This window comes from Eptesicus fuscus, chromosome 9 (assembly GCF_027574615.1).
Source record: "Eptesicus fuscus isolate TK198812 chromosome 9, DD_ASM_mEF_20220401, whole genome shotgun sequence".
Classification (NCBI taxonomy): domain Eukaryota; kingdom Metazoa; phylum Chordata; class Mammalia; order Chiroptera; family Vespertilionidae; genus Eptesicus; species Eptesicus fuscus.
In genome coordinates this window covers 17,234,179-17,250,247 of record NC_072481.1, presented here as the reverse complement: position 1 = coordinate 17,250,247, position 16,069 = coordinate 17,234,179, and the positions used below count along the sequence as shown (strand labels likewise).

The 16,069-nt window shown below is 37.9% G+C and overlaps 1 protein-coding gene across 5 annotated transcripts in view; it reads left to right on the top strand.

Annotated features, from left to right (window-relative positions):
• The first annotated feature begins 533 nt into the window (after positions 1–533).
• EYA3 (EYA transcriptional coactivator and phosphatase 3) overlaps positions 534–16,069 on the top strand; it is a 96,233-nt gene continuing 80,697 nt past the window's right edge. For 4 of the 5 annotated variants that reach the window (XR_008557055.1, XM_008147995.3, XM_028155205.2 and 1 more), the window contains exon 1: positions 534–699. The gene's annotated coding sequence lies outside the window, so the exon portion shown is untranslated. Of the gene's footprint in view, positions 700–2,720; positions 2,876–16,069 lie in introns of those variants that run through there. The other variant, XM_054721289.1, reaches the window with a different exon arrangement.

The following is a 16,069-nucleotide window of genomic DNA, read 5'->3' as shown; positions in this document are numbered from 1 at the left end:
CATATTTGGGTAGTAATTTAAAGTTAACGAAGACTTTACAATTTTTGTGTCTGACAAGATAATTACATAAAATAATGTGCACAAAATAGAAGTTAATTGTAAGCTCAATGCAATATTATTATAAACTAATACCGGGGATAAAAACATCACCTTGGGTTAGCCTCCCCACAAGTGTCTTCAAAAACTTTCCACATTCCTTCCACGGTTTTCCCAAATCTACCAAATGCATTTCTCCTCATGCTCGCTTTAGGGAGGCAGGGATTACACGCATTTTAAGAGACCTTCTAGAAAAGTGAGTGCTGAAGTGTTTTTCACGGGGGCACCGGAGCCTGAGCACAGCAAAAACTAGCCCATCAGCACCAGGTACCTGGGAGGCACCGAGAGAGGCGTAACCAGGGGCGGGGCTCGCCGGGGCTGGGGGCGGGGCTCGCCGGGGCTGGGGGCGGTGGCGAAGGTGGGTGGGGGGAGTGGGCGGGGCCTAGACTCTTCTCAGCCCCGCCCCGTGAGGCCTGACACATGCGCCCAAAGGCTTCTGGTGGAACGAGGTGTGGATTGTGAGGTGACCCTGGACGGTGACTTCCGTTTTCTAGGGATGCGCTTCCGGATCACGCTAACGCCGCGGTTTCCTCCACTCGCTTGGTTCTCCTGTGGGTCTGGACCGGTCCCCATGTCCTGCAGCGGGGCCCCTGCAGCCTTTGGGTGAGTCTGCGCTGCCGACAGGGTCTGAGAGCGGCCGGACGAGTACCGCCTGGAGGGGGACGGGTCGAGCGTTCTGGTCCCTGTGGGCGGGGGTTCTCTCTGCCTGTCCCTTGTCCCTGCTGTGCTTCCCTCACCTCAGCCCTCTGCCTCTCGCTGGCCTCGCCTCTTTCACCTCAGCTTCGCCTTTCTCGCACCTTTCGCTTCGCTGTTTTTCCTCAGCCTCACCCACCTTTTGCAAGCACCGGCTTCTCGCCTTTTGCTTCAGCGCTTCCTTCCGCCACTGCCTCTCGTTTTCCCCCCATAACTCTGAGTTTAGCACCTCTCTTCCCAGACCCCTGACTCCGAGACCTCCCCGCAGGACGGCCCGCGACCTCGTTGTGGTCGTCCTCCTCCACCGCGAAACAGGGTGCTGGGTAACTTGTCCTCCAACTTTCCTCACTTCTGACCCCTCCCGGAACTAGTAGGTGACATTTGTGCTGGGCCGGGGGTTCTCCCGCCTTTTCTCGGCTCGCAGAGGGCTGTGCTGTAAACCCCCAATCCGGGCAGGTTTACCAGGCCTGGGGGCAGTTTGGCCCTGAGGCACTGGGTCCGGCTGAACTCCGGTAGCTTCCGTGGTTTGGGAACAACAAAGGCGTTCCCGGTGCCTGGCTGGAGCACAGCCTTGGGGCTTTCTCTGGAACCGGCGAACAGGTAGCAGGCACACGTAACTGCTCGCGATTGGGCTCGACTCACCTTGTTAATTGACAGATCGTGAGGGCGGCCTGTCATTTTGATGTTCTCTGTTCCACGAGAATGGAGACGCGCACCCCTGAGGCAGCAAATGCCATGTTCTGGGCGGATCAGCTCCTTTTTCTGCAGGGGCTTTACTTACAGGCCAGTTGCTATGACAGAGGACAGAGTTTCTTGGGACGTTATTAGCCCCAGATTTATTGCCACACATTTTAGTAAGTTGTTACTAAAACGTTTTCTGCTAAAGAGTTCAAAATAATAATAATTTCAAAGTACATTTTCTTCAGTACATTGAACTCAGTGTGCATATGTCTTTATTCTTGAATGTTATACATTGTTTCTTCATTTTCACTGTATTGGCAATTTTCTATCTTTCTTCCTGTTTCTTCCTAAGCCAGACATTACAATACTTTGTTTCTTAGAATATTCTTCTCTTATTTTTTTTCTTTACTTTCCCCCTCTCAGTCTTAAGACTATCTTTTGCTCATTTTGAGACTCGAGTTTCTCTTAAATCTCTTAAAATTTCTGGAGGCTTTTAGTCATCTCTAAAATAAAAGGGTTGGATTTAATAATGGTTAGTGTCCTGTTTCCCAAATTTTGTGATCTGAGGTATATTTTTTACAGGATTGGATAATTTTTATATTTGTTTTTCCAGTCTTTATGGTATATGTCTAGCATTTGATTGCAAACGTTTTTGTGTGATCGGTTTCTATAATCATAAAACTTAGTACTTCAGTGAACAGAATAAATACAACTTTTAGCATCTGCTTCTCTTTTGACTAATAAGTTATAGAAAAGCCTCCCTCACTATATGACACATATACATCTGTGAACATAGCATAGATCTTGGCTTATTCCAAAATCGGGCTGCTCCCTTCATCTATTTTTAGCAAGGGACTTTGGAGCTTGGCCATATTAGTCCTGGAAGCCACAGAGAAGGACCCTTCTCGTTGGCTTTCAGGACTTACCTAACTGCTGAGGGAAGCCCCTTTTACAAATAAGTCCTGTACATGCACACAGAGAAGTGGGTTTTAGTTCCATCAAAACTGTAGCCTGGAGAGCACAATAAAATATGTAATTGTTTATTTCAATAAATTTATGTCATAGGAATAAAAGTTTTAGGGTAATAAATGTATGACAGATTTTAAAATTTAAAGCTGAAGTCATTTTGCCTTCAAATAAGGACGCTCTGAAGAAACTGTTGTGCAGAAGTAGAAGTTGAAAGTCTTAGCAAGTGTCTTTCTCTTTTCTTCTAAAACCACTATGATGCAAAACCACTATGATTCTGCAAAAAAGCCTCTACATGAAATGAGCAGCTATCGTCACATGGAGCAGTTGTGTTCGTATCCTTGGTCTTCGTACTTTCTAGTGACCGAAAAGCCTGCATCTCTTACCAAACTGCCAAACAACAACAATAAAAGTTACTAGAGACAGTTTGGTGTGCACAGTGAGTCCTAGCTTAACACCATTCATTGATAGGTTCTGTGACTTCAAGCCAAATGACATGGAATGGAACCAGTGTTACCATAGACTAATTGTTATAAAGAGTTAAGTTCCTCTGCATCTCATCAGTGTTAGAACAAAGCGACATTATTTGAGGACCGGGGCATGCGTTTTTAAAGCTCAGGAGAGGTCTCACTGTCAGTTTTCTATAGAAATTTCTACTTTAGTTTGGCAGTCTTCGTTTATAACCCTGAGTGTTGGGTTTAAAATATGTTTTTGCATATTAGTTTTATGCCTGCCAGTTAGTTTTTATTTATTTATTTGGTTTGATTATTTTTTGTCATTTTACTTTCTTCTGTATTTTGTTTTACATGTTTTTGTTTTTATCCTTCAGCCTAGGGTATGTTTTAAGAAAAATGCAGTTTTAAAAATTTAAGGAACAAATTACACCTCACCACATTCTTACCATTTGTACCTTGTGGTATGAGTCTCTGTGATCTGTCTAAGCCAGTGATGGGCAACCTTTTGAGCTTGGTGTGTCAAACTTTGCCAAAAAACTGAGCATAACTCGGGTAGTGTGTCACTTTGAGGAAAAAACATTATTTTACGATATTTATAGTTTAAATAACATAAATGTATAATTGTTATATATAATTGTATATAATAAACCCAAAACTAAATATTTAGTGCTGACACGCGTGTCAGAGGTTTGCCATCACTCTAAGCCATTTCATAGCTCCATTCTCTTTGTTTTTCTTATATACAAAAGGCTCATATAACTTCTTTTTTGGTAGAATGTCTAAAAGATTTTTGTGTTCTGCATATGAAAACAGGGTATTTTAACTTTAATGTGTGATTTAAATAAAGGAAGAATCGTTCAAATTAGTTCAACATAGAATAGTTCAATGTAGAGATACTTTATTTTTATATATATTTTTATTGATTTCAGAGAGGAAGGGAGAGGGAGAGAGAGATAGAAATATCAATGATGATGCCGAAACCGGTTTGGTTCAATGGATAGAGTGTCGGTCTGCGGACTGAAGGGTCCCAGGTTCGATTCCGGTCAAGGGCATGTACATTGGCTGCGGGCACATCCCTGGTGGGGGGTGTGCAGGAGGCAGCTGGTCGATGATTCTCTCTCATCGATGTTTCTAGCTCTCTATCCCTCTCCCTTCCTCTCTGTAAAAAATCAATAAAATATATTTTAAAAAAGAATATCAATTCTTTTGATATTGAAATATCAATGATTAGAGAGAATCATCTATCGGCTGCCTCCTGCACACCCTCTACTGGGGACCGAGCCCACAACCCATGCATATGCCTTTGACCAGAATTGAACCCAGGACCCTTCAGTCCGCAGGCCAACGCTCTATCCACTGAGCCAAACCAGCTAGGGCAATGTAGGGCTACTTTAAAATATATTTCAGAATATTAAGAATAGTTTATTCTTTCCATATATTCACTAAATTGGTTTATACCAAGGAGTTGAATTGTTATATTCATAGTAAAGTAGAAATTAGGTAGGCTTTCTATCTGCTGATGAACTTAAAAATACAAGTGCATGTTCTTGTACAGAATATATGGCTTAAGCTATAAACTGACTTATTGATACGTTTTATTGGCAGAGAACATATAGCAAACAGCAACCACAGCATCATGTTGATATTTTTATTTGGTCCCATAAACTTAAGTCCTGGAGTATCTAATTATTAAATGTAGAAATAATTAGGGTATTTTCTCTGTTGCTTATAGTATATTAAAAAACAGATATTTGAAATACGGGCTTCATAAAATTTATCTTTACTGTTTTTCCCTTTTAAATATGTAATAGTATTTTAAAACAGAAAAGGAAATGTGTAAGTAGTGCTGACTTACAGTAAGTCAGCATATCAACCCAAGGCAGTCAGTACTTAATCTTATAAAGATCTTACTACTGATTGTGATGGATGATGCACTTTAACTTTTTAGCTTGGTTAATATTTGAACTAGTTATATATTTTTTTATTCACTCTAGAAAATAGTAATTTTTGTAATACATTTCTTTCCATGTATTTCTTTTAGATACCGTATTTTCCAGCATATAAGACAACTGGGCGTATAAGATTTTCCTGGGTTAAAAAGTCGTCTTATACGCTGGAAAATACGGTAGTCCAATATATCTAATCCATTATATCTAATCCCATCAATATAGTCCAATATACCGTATTTTCCGGGGTATAAAACGACTTTTTAACCCAGAAAAATCTTATATGCCCAGTCGTCTTATACGCCGGAAAGTACGGTACCTACTATGTACAATTACAGTAATACACTAGAGGCCTGGTGCATGAAAATTCATGCACTGGAGCGGGAGGGGGGTCCTTCAGCCCAGTCTGCCCCCTCTCACAGTCCAGGAACCCTCAGGGATGGGAGGCGACCCCATGATCAGGGGAAGGCGACGCCCCCATCACACCTCTGCTGCTGCCACTGCCGGCAGCACAAGCCTCGGCCAGCCCTGGGCGGCTGGGCAGCCGCCATCCGAGGCTTGCCTGTGCCTTGGGCCCTCCCTGGGCAGCCAACATTCAAGGCTTGCCTGCGGAGCTGCAAGGACTGGGGGATTCCGGGGGGGCTGAAGGGACTGGGTGCCGCCGTCTTGTGGCTATGGGCACTGCCATCTTTGTGACGGTGTGATGGTCAATTTGCATATTCCCTCTTTATTAGATAGGGTAAATAGACTATTCATGTGAAGTAGATGACATTATACAGGACTGACATTTATACTTAAATACTGATTTGGGTTTTATTTGTATGCTAGAGGCCCAGTGCACGAAATTTGTGAATGGGCAGGGTCTCTACTCCTGGCCAGCGATCAGGGCCAATTGGGGCCTTCCTTCGTTCTGCACCGCCCCTCAATTATTTTGAAAACAATTGAGAATTATGGAATCTGGTTAACAGAAAAACTATAATTATTTCTGGTAATAATTCCTGTCCTCTGATCACAGGTCATAGCAAGCGATCAAACTTCCGGTCTTCCAGTCAAACTCCTGAGGGGACACTTTGCATATTAGCCTTTTTATATATATAGATAGATAACTGAATTAAACAATAAGACTTAGAATTCCTGCATCTCCAGGGTGTAGCAAAAAAACAAAGGGGAGAGAGAGAGAGAGAAAGAGAGAGACAACATAATTAGAATTAAAAAAGGTTTAACCCTAAGAAAGTGTTGCTTCTCTTCAGTGACAATGGTATATGATTTTTTGAAGCTAGATTTTATGGTTTTCTATTGTTTTCAAAACAGTGATTTCTCTTGATTATTTGAGTTTAAGGTTTTTGCATTACTCTGCATAACAGCTTAATATAAAATCATGTCCTTTGTAGGTACAATTAAATTTTCATTTAGGAAACTTCTTCATAACTGAACTATAAAAATTTGTAATGATAAACAGTAAAAATAAAAGCCAGCTTTACATAGCACTTACTATGTGTCAAACTATTCTAAGTGGTTTACATATATTAACTTTATTTTTTAAATTAATTTCTTTATTGATTAAGGTATCACATATTTGTCCTCATCCCCCCATTCCCATCCCACACCCCTCCCTATGCATGCCCCCACCCCCCTGTTGTCCTTAACCACTGGTTAGGCTCATATGCATGCACACAAGTCCTTTGGTTGATCTCTCCATATATTAACTTTTAAATCCTTATTTTCATTTTATAAATGAGAAAATGATGACACAGAAGTTGTATAACTTGCCCAAAGTAACAAAGCAAGTTAGCAGGGGAGCTGGATTTCAAACTTAGTCTTTCTGGCTCCAGAGTTCATGACCTTTTTGTACAAAGTTCTACTAATTTAGTGATTTCTTCCTTTATAGGTTAAGGAAAAAATTCCAATTTCTCTGAAACACAAAAAATACTGCTTCTGCTTGAGAGTCTTAGGGCAGGGAGTAGGGGTTACCTGTTTGTTTTGTGTGTGTTTTTTATTAATGCCTGCCTAGGGCAAATTGCAAACCCTTCACTACCTATGTTTATTAGATGGCAAAAATCATATACTAAGAAAGCAAAACAGGAGCAGATCCTTCCCTTTTTAAAAATTATCTTATGGAAGAAGAATAGACAGAATAAGTAAAATATATTCTATATTACTAAAATGTCTTACCCCTGGACATTAATTTTTTTTCCTGTCCTTTGATCTGTAGAATATTAAATTTATGTAATAGTTTTAAACTCTGGTGCTTGTTTCAGCAGCACATATACTAAAAATAACCTTAAACTCTGAAATTTTAATGTTTCCAATGTAAATTTAACAACTTTGAAATATAAAAAAACAGAAGACTAAAACAAATTTCTAACTTTTCTCCATTCTCATTTCCAAATTTGAAAATTTGTGCAAAATTCAGTACATTAATATCTTTAGGACTACCATATCTAGAATAATATATATTAAACTAGTGTGTGTTTTTTTACTTTAGAAAAGAGATGGGGAACTTTCACAAGCCAATTCTTTTTTAAATTAAAAAAATGCAAATAATAATTTAGAATATTATTCATCATCTTAATATTTTTTATACTTTTATTATTTCCAAATTTTAAAAAATTGGTTTACTTCTAAGGGAAGGAGATGGTTTTATATTAATTGAGATGCAGCTTAATGCAAGAGTCTGGGACTCAGATGTGATGAGAAATCATTTTTCTAAATATTTTGAAAACAATTGAGAATTATGGAATCTGGTTAACAGAAAAACTATAATTATTTCTGGTAAGAAGTGACACTTGGTTAGGGATACTACTTATTTTAATTATTATATATTAACTCCGCTTATTAATTCAGACATTAAGTACCCTGTTTTGTTTTGTTTTTAATAGTTTTTGTTTGTCTTGTTTTTTTCTTTGGTGGGAAAAGTATGGTGCTGAAAAGTATAAACTTTGCTATGATGATTTACTTGTTGGTTTTTAGAATGTTCTTTGCTTTGATTTAAACATTTCATTTTTGTTTCAAAAGCAACTCTTTCTATGTGGATTTGATAATCTGTTTATCTTCTAAGATTTCAATAGTTTTCTTTCACCTAAACTTTAATAATGTGGCAAATACTGAATTTAGGAAATTTGTTTTAGTCTATTAGCATTGTTGCTCTGGAAATAAATGAGAATGATTAGCTCTTAGATGGAATTGAACTTTATTACTTAGTTTCCAGACTAGTTGAAAAAGAGTTAGGTCAGGTTCATCTGTTCCTCCTTTTTTTTTTTTTTTTTTCAAAATAAGAGGGAATTTTAATTTAGCACAATGATGTTAATTTTTTTTGTGAGATTTTCTTTTTACAGACACATAATCCAAAATGTGTGTATGATCTTTTTCTTAGACTGTTTCAGAATTTAAAGATTATTGATTTAAAAAATAGTACATATGTGTTGTATAGAAAATACCCTAGTAATCAGTGTGTTATTACTTCACTGAATTTTCCAAATGTACTTTTTCTGTTCACCAGGTCTTTGCTATAGATTAGGAAGCAGTGATGAGATAACACTAATGAATATGTGTTCTTGAGAGTGAGAACCAGAGCTTTTGCAAAGAGAATTGGTCGTCTCTCATATTGATTTAGCACTTAATAGCTAAGTGGACTGAAAAACTTAGCTTTATCTCATTTCTGTGTATCTCTTGTTAGTATAGATTTATTTAGTTTTGGTACCTCATATTCTGTGAAATTATTTAATTGGATAAATAACTCTGTTAGACTATTGATTTTTACCCAAATGGTTTCCTTTTTTTGTTGTTCTTTTTCAAAGACTTGCCTTTAAAAAAGCTATAATTTAGAGAACCACTAAAACAGAAAATGTTATTTCCTATGTAGTTTGAAGTACATATTTTCCTTCTTTTCGACTGGCCAGTTTTTTATCCTCTGGTAAAGTGGCTCTCAAACTTTTTTCACCGCAAGCCACTATAAGACTCATTTTCGTTGTCCAATATTTATACACATGAATGTACATATTAATATTTAAAATTGAAACAAGTTTCATTAAACAATATTTATCTTTACTATTGGTGATACATAGTAATATTTTCTATTTTATTTTGTTTTCTTGTATTTCATTCGAAACAAATTTTTGGTCTCCATTAAGTTGATACAACCTATTAATGTGTTGTACCTGCAATTTGCAATATCCTAGTGACTGCTAAATTTTTTTCCAATATTGTCTTTTTGGAATTGAAAGTGTTTTGGTTTGCTAGTTTCTTCCTCTGAAATGTATCTTGATTCTGTTAAGCTTTTAACCTAAATAATTGTGCAGAACAACTGAAAGAGGGAGACATTGTTGCTCTGATTATTATTGTTGTCATTTCTGTTCTTTACTGTGTCTAGGCACATCCTTTTTAAAACTGCAATAATACGTAATCATGAGGTTGAAAATGCTCAGTCATATACAGAGCTTCTCTCATTAGAATTCTTTGCTAGATTCCATCTGACAATCTAAGTTTTGGTTGATTAAGTTGTTTTTCACAAACTTTGCTTATACTTTTGGCAACTAGTCAAAAGGTTACAAAGCTGCTTTATTCTACTTTCTTCTGGCCCCAATCCAGTCTTTGTAAGTCAAGAAAAGAGAAGTGGGGAGTGGAGTAGTTTGCTTCTGCATATGTGATCAGGTAAAAGTAACAGATTGAAGAGTAATTTGCGTTTGTTACAATGGACTGCATTTATTGATTGTCCTGATTCATTTCCTGTTCTAACAAAGGGGAAAAGATGATAAAGATATGAACAGTTGGAGTGAGGCAGTGTCAGTAGGCATTCTCTACTATTTTTACCATTACTATCTCTTAGCACAGTGATCGGCAAACCGCGGCTCGCGAGCCACATGCGACACTCTGGCCCCTTGAGTGTGGCTCTTCCACAATATACCACGTGCGGGCACGCACGTACAGTGCAATTGAAACTTCGTGGCCCATGTGCAGAAGTCAGTTTTCGGCCTGGGCGAGTCTATTTTGAAGAAGTGGCGTTAGAACACTCAACACAATGAGCACTTAACACAATGAGCACTTACTATTTGTCAGGCACTGCATAAAGCATTTCACTTGTACTAACTCATATTTACTTGGAAAACTTAGGAGAAGAATGAGAATGAGAAAGGACAGAGAAGAAAACTTGCCTCCTTAGTATCTTCTCATTACTCTGCTTGTGAATTCCGGCTGTTGGTTACTGTAGCATGGCATGGCATACATTTTTAGGCTTGGTCAGCTTTTTAAAATCATCAGTCCTGTCCGTACTGAGACCTCAGGCTTTGAAACTAGGCTGCCTGGGCTTCGGTTGGTGACTTACTAGTTGTATAACCTTCGGCAAGTTACTCTCTGTACTTTAGTTTTCGCATCTGTGGAAATGCTAATAATATTAAAGTGTACCTATCTTATAAACTTATTGAGAGGAATAAATTAGTTGATATATGTAAGGTACTTGGAACAGTGCCTGATCCATAAAAAACATTCCATAAACGTTAACTATTAATAGCTCATACAATTGGATCTCTAAAAAAAGTACAACTGTGATGCTGCATATTTGCTAAGTAACAGGACATGATTGACAGTCAATGTTATATTGCCCAGAAGTTTGAAAACAGCTTTCCTTGAGGACTTGTAGGGCAAGTTCTTGTGTAGAGTATTTGGAACCAAAGCCAGTGACAAAGGGTATCAGGGCTACAGGCCCAACTTGTTTTAATCTCTTATAGAAATCTCTTGTTATTTGGACCTTACCCTTAATAATTTTAATATTTTGCCCTTTGAAAACCTAAGAAGAACCAGTTAATGAATTGACTTTTACTCAAGACCAGGTTTCTTTCTTGAGTCTATCTTATGTTTAAGATACTTAAATATTTTGTTTTTCTTTAGCAAGTAGTTATGTCTGCATATTCTAAGCTTTACAGATAGTAACTTATTTAAACCTTATGACAGGCTTACGAGAAAGACATTACTATTTTCCCATGTTACAGCTGAAGCACCCGAGTCCCAGGAAAGTTATATAATTTGTCTACGTTTCCATACCACTCATCAGCGTCAGAGCTGGGATTTGAATTTAAGTAGTCTGGCTCCAGAGTTATTGCTTCAAGCTTGCCAAACCTGCCTCTTACAGAGAGGAATTATGTTGCAAAGGGTAAAATAACAAGTGTTAAATTTTACTTAATTATTCTTCACTCTCTGTGTTGAAATGACAGCACTGAAATTAGGGTGGTGGATTTTTGAAGGAGTAAATAAGTTCGGAGAAATAAAAGATTTAACAAATTGAACCTATTTTCTTTTTATCCTCACCTGAGGATATGTTTATTGATTTGAGAGAGAGAGAGAGAGAGAAACATCCATATGACAAAAACATGGATCTGTTGCCTCCTATACATGGCCCGACCGGGAATCGAACCCACAACTTTTTTGGTGTATGGGGCAACGCTCCAAGCAATTGAGCCACTTGGCCAGGGCAAACCTAGATTTTATAGTTTTTCTCACAGCTAAAGACATTTCAAAAGACTTATTTCTATTAGTATAGTATATAGTAAATTTTATCCAGATTACTCTGGAGAGCTCATTGATATATAGATATATAGAATGATACATAGAATTTTGATATATAGAATGTGATATGTGGATGAAATAAAGTACAAATCTTTCTATATTACTGGAAGCAATGAATTTCTAGAATATTCAGATTGAGAGAAATGCATGGATGGCCTTTCTCTGTTGCTAGTGAGAGTGGGGTTCTTGGGGTATTGGTAGAATAAGAATTTCCGGAGGCCCCCACAGGAGGATGAGATGTTTTAGAAAGCTTTGTGTGGAATTATATCCTTCAATTTGCAAAGTTACATTTCCTTAAACCAGTCTTGAAAGAGGTGCAGCTGAGGATTCAGCAGAGCTAGAAGCAAAGCCAGTGTCCAGAGTTTCGATTCCATGGTGGTGCTGGGTCTGGTGTAGCATCAGATTAGTCACAGTCCATCAATCCATTGTGTGGGCGAATGTATGGGAGTGTGCCCCTTGCAATAAGAGAGCCAGGAGCCTAATGCAAAAGAGTGCAAGAGAGAGGGAACTCCTTTGTTTAGGAGATTAAGTATCACAAATATTCCCGCCCTTGCAGTGGCCACGCCTACTCTGGCCAATGTCCTGTTCCCAGGTGTGACTGACAGACAAGTAGGCATGCGTCTATTTGGTTTTCCCTTTGCTCCTCCTATCCAGTTAATTCATGACTGGGTTTATTACAGTGTTATCAATAGCACCTACAGAAAATATTGTGCTTCTTGTAGAAATGTTCACTTCACAGATTAAAGGAAACTGAAGATAAAGTTTTGGAGGCTGTGAGTTCTCTGCAGTCTGGATCTTCACACATTAGAGAAATTCTCATGCTTTGTAACTGACAAGTTAAAAACAAAAGAGAGGTCCATCCAAGGAGGGTTGGAAGGAATGTAGTAGAACTGTTGGATTATTATATTAAGCTTACTTTGACACATTTAATTCAGGTTAACTCCTTTCTTCTCAATACTTTTTACTGTGGTTTTGGAATTTTTCCTGTGGAACACATCTTCTTATTTTAAAGAAAGCTTGTGGGGAAAGTTTGTGTTAATTTTTTATTAAAGATTGTTTTACTAGACAACTCGAAAGGATGATTTTTCAAGAAGTAATATTAGAAACTGTAAAAACAATTCTTGAGAGAATCTGTTCTGGATAAAATATTTTTTCCCATTAAAAATTTGGTAAAGCCTAAGTGTATTTTCAAATATTTTTTCTCAGTAAATGCTGATAGTGTTCTGTTAACACATTGCGGACGGATCACGAGAATTCTCGCTTCATATTACGCAGTGTTTTACAAAATATCATACTCTAAAAAGATATTAGCTTGTAAGAACATATAATAAATAATTCCAAAATGCAATGGGTATTTAATTTTAAAGCGTGCATTTAACATTTATGTAAAAACATTATTTGTACTCATTCAATAGAAACTTATCTGGCCACTGGGTAAAGCTGGCAATAAAACTACTGGTCCACAATGTGTTAAGTGTAAAGTTACTATAAATATTCCTACAGCTGACAGTACCATGATATGTTATCAGTCATGCCTCCCAAATAAAGAAGCTAGAAGAATTCATCAGCTTTACCAGAGTCAGTTGGCTAAGCTATTTATTTATATGGAAGGAGTTGTCCAGCATGGTGATGGTTTTTGCCTGTCTGCAGAAAATCCATCAGGGAAGGTATAGTTAGTTGGTTGCAATATTTTTTGGCCACAGAAATGTGATTTGTGCTGTTGTCTGAATTATGAGAGCTAAAAGGTTCTCTTAAAGTCCTTCTAAAAAAGCCTTAAGGGATGTCTGCTGAATGTAGATCTGCTGGATATTTGTGTTTATTTTAGCAGGAATCTAAGTTAATATGTTAGCAGATATGTTAGATGTTTTTTAAAAGGTGGCAAATAAAAAATGGTTGCCACCAGCTGATGAGATTTTGGTGAATTTCTGAAAGATAAGAAACATTGCATCAGTAGAGAAACTAGGAGTAGAAATCACAGCTGAAAGTATGTGTAGAAGTTTCAGAAATGTACTAGACCCGTGGTCGGCAAACTGCGGCTCGCGAGCCACATGCGGCTCTTTGGCCCCTTGAGTGTGGCTCTTCCACAAAATACCACGGCCTGGGTGAGTCTATTTTGAAGAAGTTTAAGTTTAAAACATTTGGCTCTCAAAAGAAGTTTTAATTGTTGTACTGTTGATATTTGGCTCTGTTGACTAAAGAGTTTGCCGACCACTGTACTAGACTCTAAGTAAACAAAAATGAAGAATGGAAGGGTGCCTATTCATCAAGTTTCCTGACCCTTGCTCTCAATTTTGATCTTCTGGTGTGTGTCCCCTAGATAAAGCCCAGAGAAAAGTTTTCCAAACATTGAACCATCTGCCTGGAGAGGGCATATATTTCCTTATAGTCTATTCTCCCCATAGTATTTAGTGTATGTAAATCAGATTATGTCATTCTCTTGCCTGAAGCACCCATTGCCTTCCTAAACTCTGTTGTATTTTACAAGGTTGTGTGATCTGGCCCTTTACCTACTTCTGAGGCCTTTCAGACATGCCTAGATGTTATCCTTTCAGTTTCTTCACACTTATTAGTTCCTTCTGAAAGCCCTTCTTCACATCTTCTCTTTCTTAAAAATATATTTTTATTGACTTCAGAGAGGAAGGGAGAGGGAGAGAAAGATAGGAACATCAATGATGAGAGAGACTCATTGATTGGCTGTCTCCTGCAAACCCCATACTGGGGCTCAAGCACATAACCCAGGCATGTGCCCTGACCGGAATTGAACCGTGACCTCCTGGTTCATAGGTCTAGGCTCAACCACTGAACCACGCTGGCTAGATCTTCATATCTTCTTATAGCTCTTTCTTTTTCATTATTCAGATCTCTGATGAAATGTTACCACATCAGGGAAAAATCACCTTATCTAAAATAGCTTTCCTGGTTTGGCCAGTGTGGCTCAGTGGTTGAGCATCCACCTATGAATCAGGAGGTCACAGTTGGATTCCTGGTCAGGGCACATGCCCAGGTTGCAGGCTCGATCCTCATTAGGGGGTGTGTAGGAGGCAGCCAGTCAGTGAGTATCATCATTGATGTTTCTATTTCTATCCCTTTCTCCCTCTCCCTTCCTCTCTGAAATCAATAAAAATAAAATTTAAAAATCGAGTAAAATAGCCCTAGCTGGTTTGGCCTAGTGGGTAGAGTGTCAGCCTGCGGACTGAAGGGTCCCAGGCTTGATTCCAGTCAAGGGCATGTACTTTGGTTGGGCACGTGCAGGAGACAACCAATCGATGTGTTTCTCTTACATTTATGTTTCTCTCTGTCTTCCTCTCTCTTCCACTCTCCCTAAAAATCAATGGAAAAATATCCTCATGTGAGGATTAACCCAATAAAATAAAATAGCTTCCCTGTAGTCCAGGGGTGTGGAAAGGCTGGCCTGGGCCATATAAGGTGGCCCACAAAATCATTTGGTCTGGCCCTGCCAAGGCATTGGGGGTGAATTAATTAAATGTTTGATCAAATATAGTAGGCTAATTTTTAAGTTGATAATTCTGTACGGCTCATGAATGATGTTATAAATATCCAAATGGCCCTTGGCAAAAGAAAGGTTCCCTACTCCTGCTGTAGTTACTCTATGTTCTTTACTTTGTTTTATTTTTCATATGGTTAACCATATTTTTCATGGGTTACTTTGTGAAATTATTACCTTATGTATCTGTTTATCTTTCTACTAGAATATAAGTTTCCTTGAGACTGGGGACTTTGTTCATTACTAAATTCCCAGTATCTAAAATAGTGCCTGGCATACAGTAGACACTCAATAAATATTTTATAAATGAATGGGTGAATTTTGACGTTAGAGAAAGAAGCGAGAATAGACTGAAGCAATTATAGACTGGTATTACAAAAGCAGAGGAAGCAAAACGCAAAGTGAGTTTCTAACTCCAGTGTTTCTTTCTAGAGTAATACTCTGATAGCTATTCTCTCAAGTCAGAAGCCTGGCATAGAGACCAGCTATATCCCTAATAATTTATATGATGTTCAGAACAAATAGGGATTCATATCCAGAAAGCCAGTTAACTGCAGATACTGCCTAACAGCATAATTCACCCCTCTTCTATAGGCACTGGAAATGGGTATATATAACTAGAACCTGCATATAAAAACGGATGAACAAAGACTCATCCACTCGGAAGAAAAACTGTTTAATTGAAACTTCCAAAATGCAAATATGAACTAATAACCTAGATTAATTAGTCTTTGGAGAAAGATTAATACTATGAGAGATACCAAATGCACCTAAAACTAAGGCAATAGTGAATAGTATAAATTGGAGGAAATTTTAAAAATAAGCATTATCAGTAATTTCAGAAGAAATAAGAAATGTAAATATTGAAATTTTAAAGATGAAAAAGAGACTGAATAGCAAATTAATAAGTATGAAGATTGAGCTGAGGAAGTTTCTCAAGTCAGATGCAGACGATGTCAACAATGATGGCAGAGAAAGGACCTCTGAAAACTTTCTCCTAAGAGCAATGAGAACACTTACAAAAATAGAACAACTTTTTCCAGAACTATGAGAATTAACAAAAGGCTTGCAGCAATCTGGGAACATTTATTCAAGAAAAATGGCTGAATTTCAGCAAAAACAGTATACTTTGTATTATTTTAACTTGCTTTGTTTCTATTCCCCTCTCT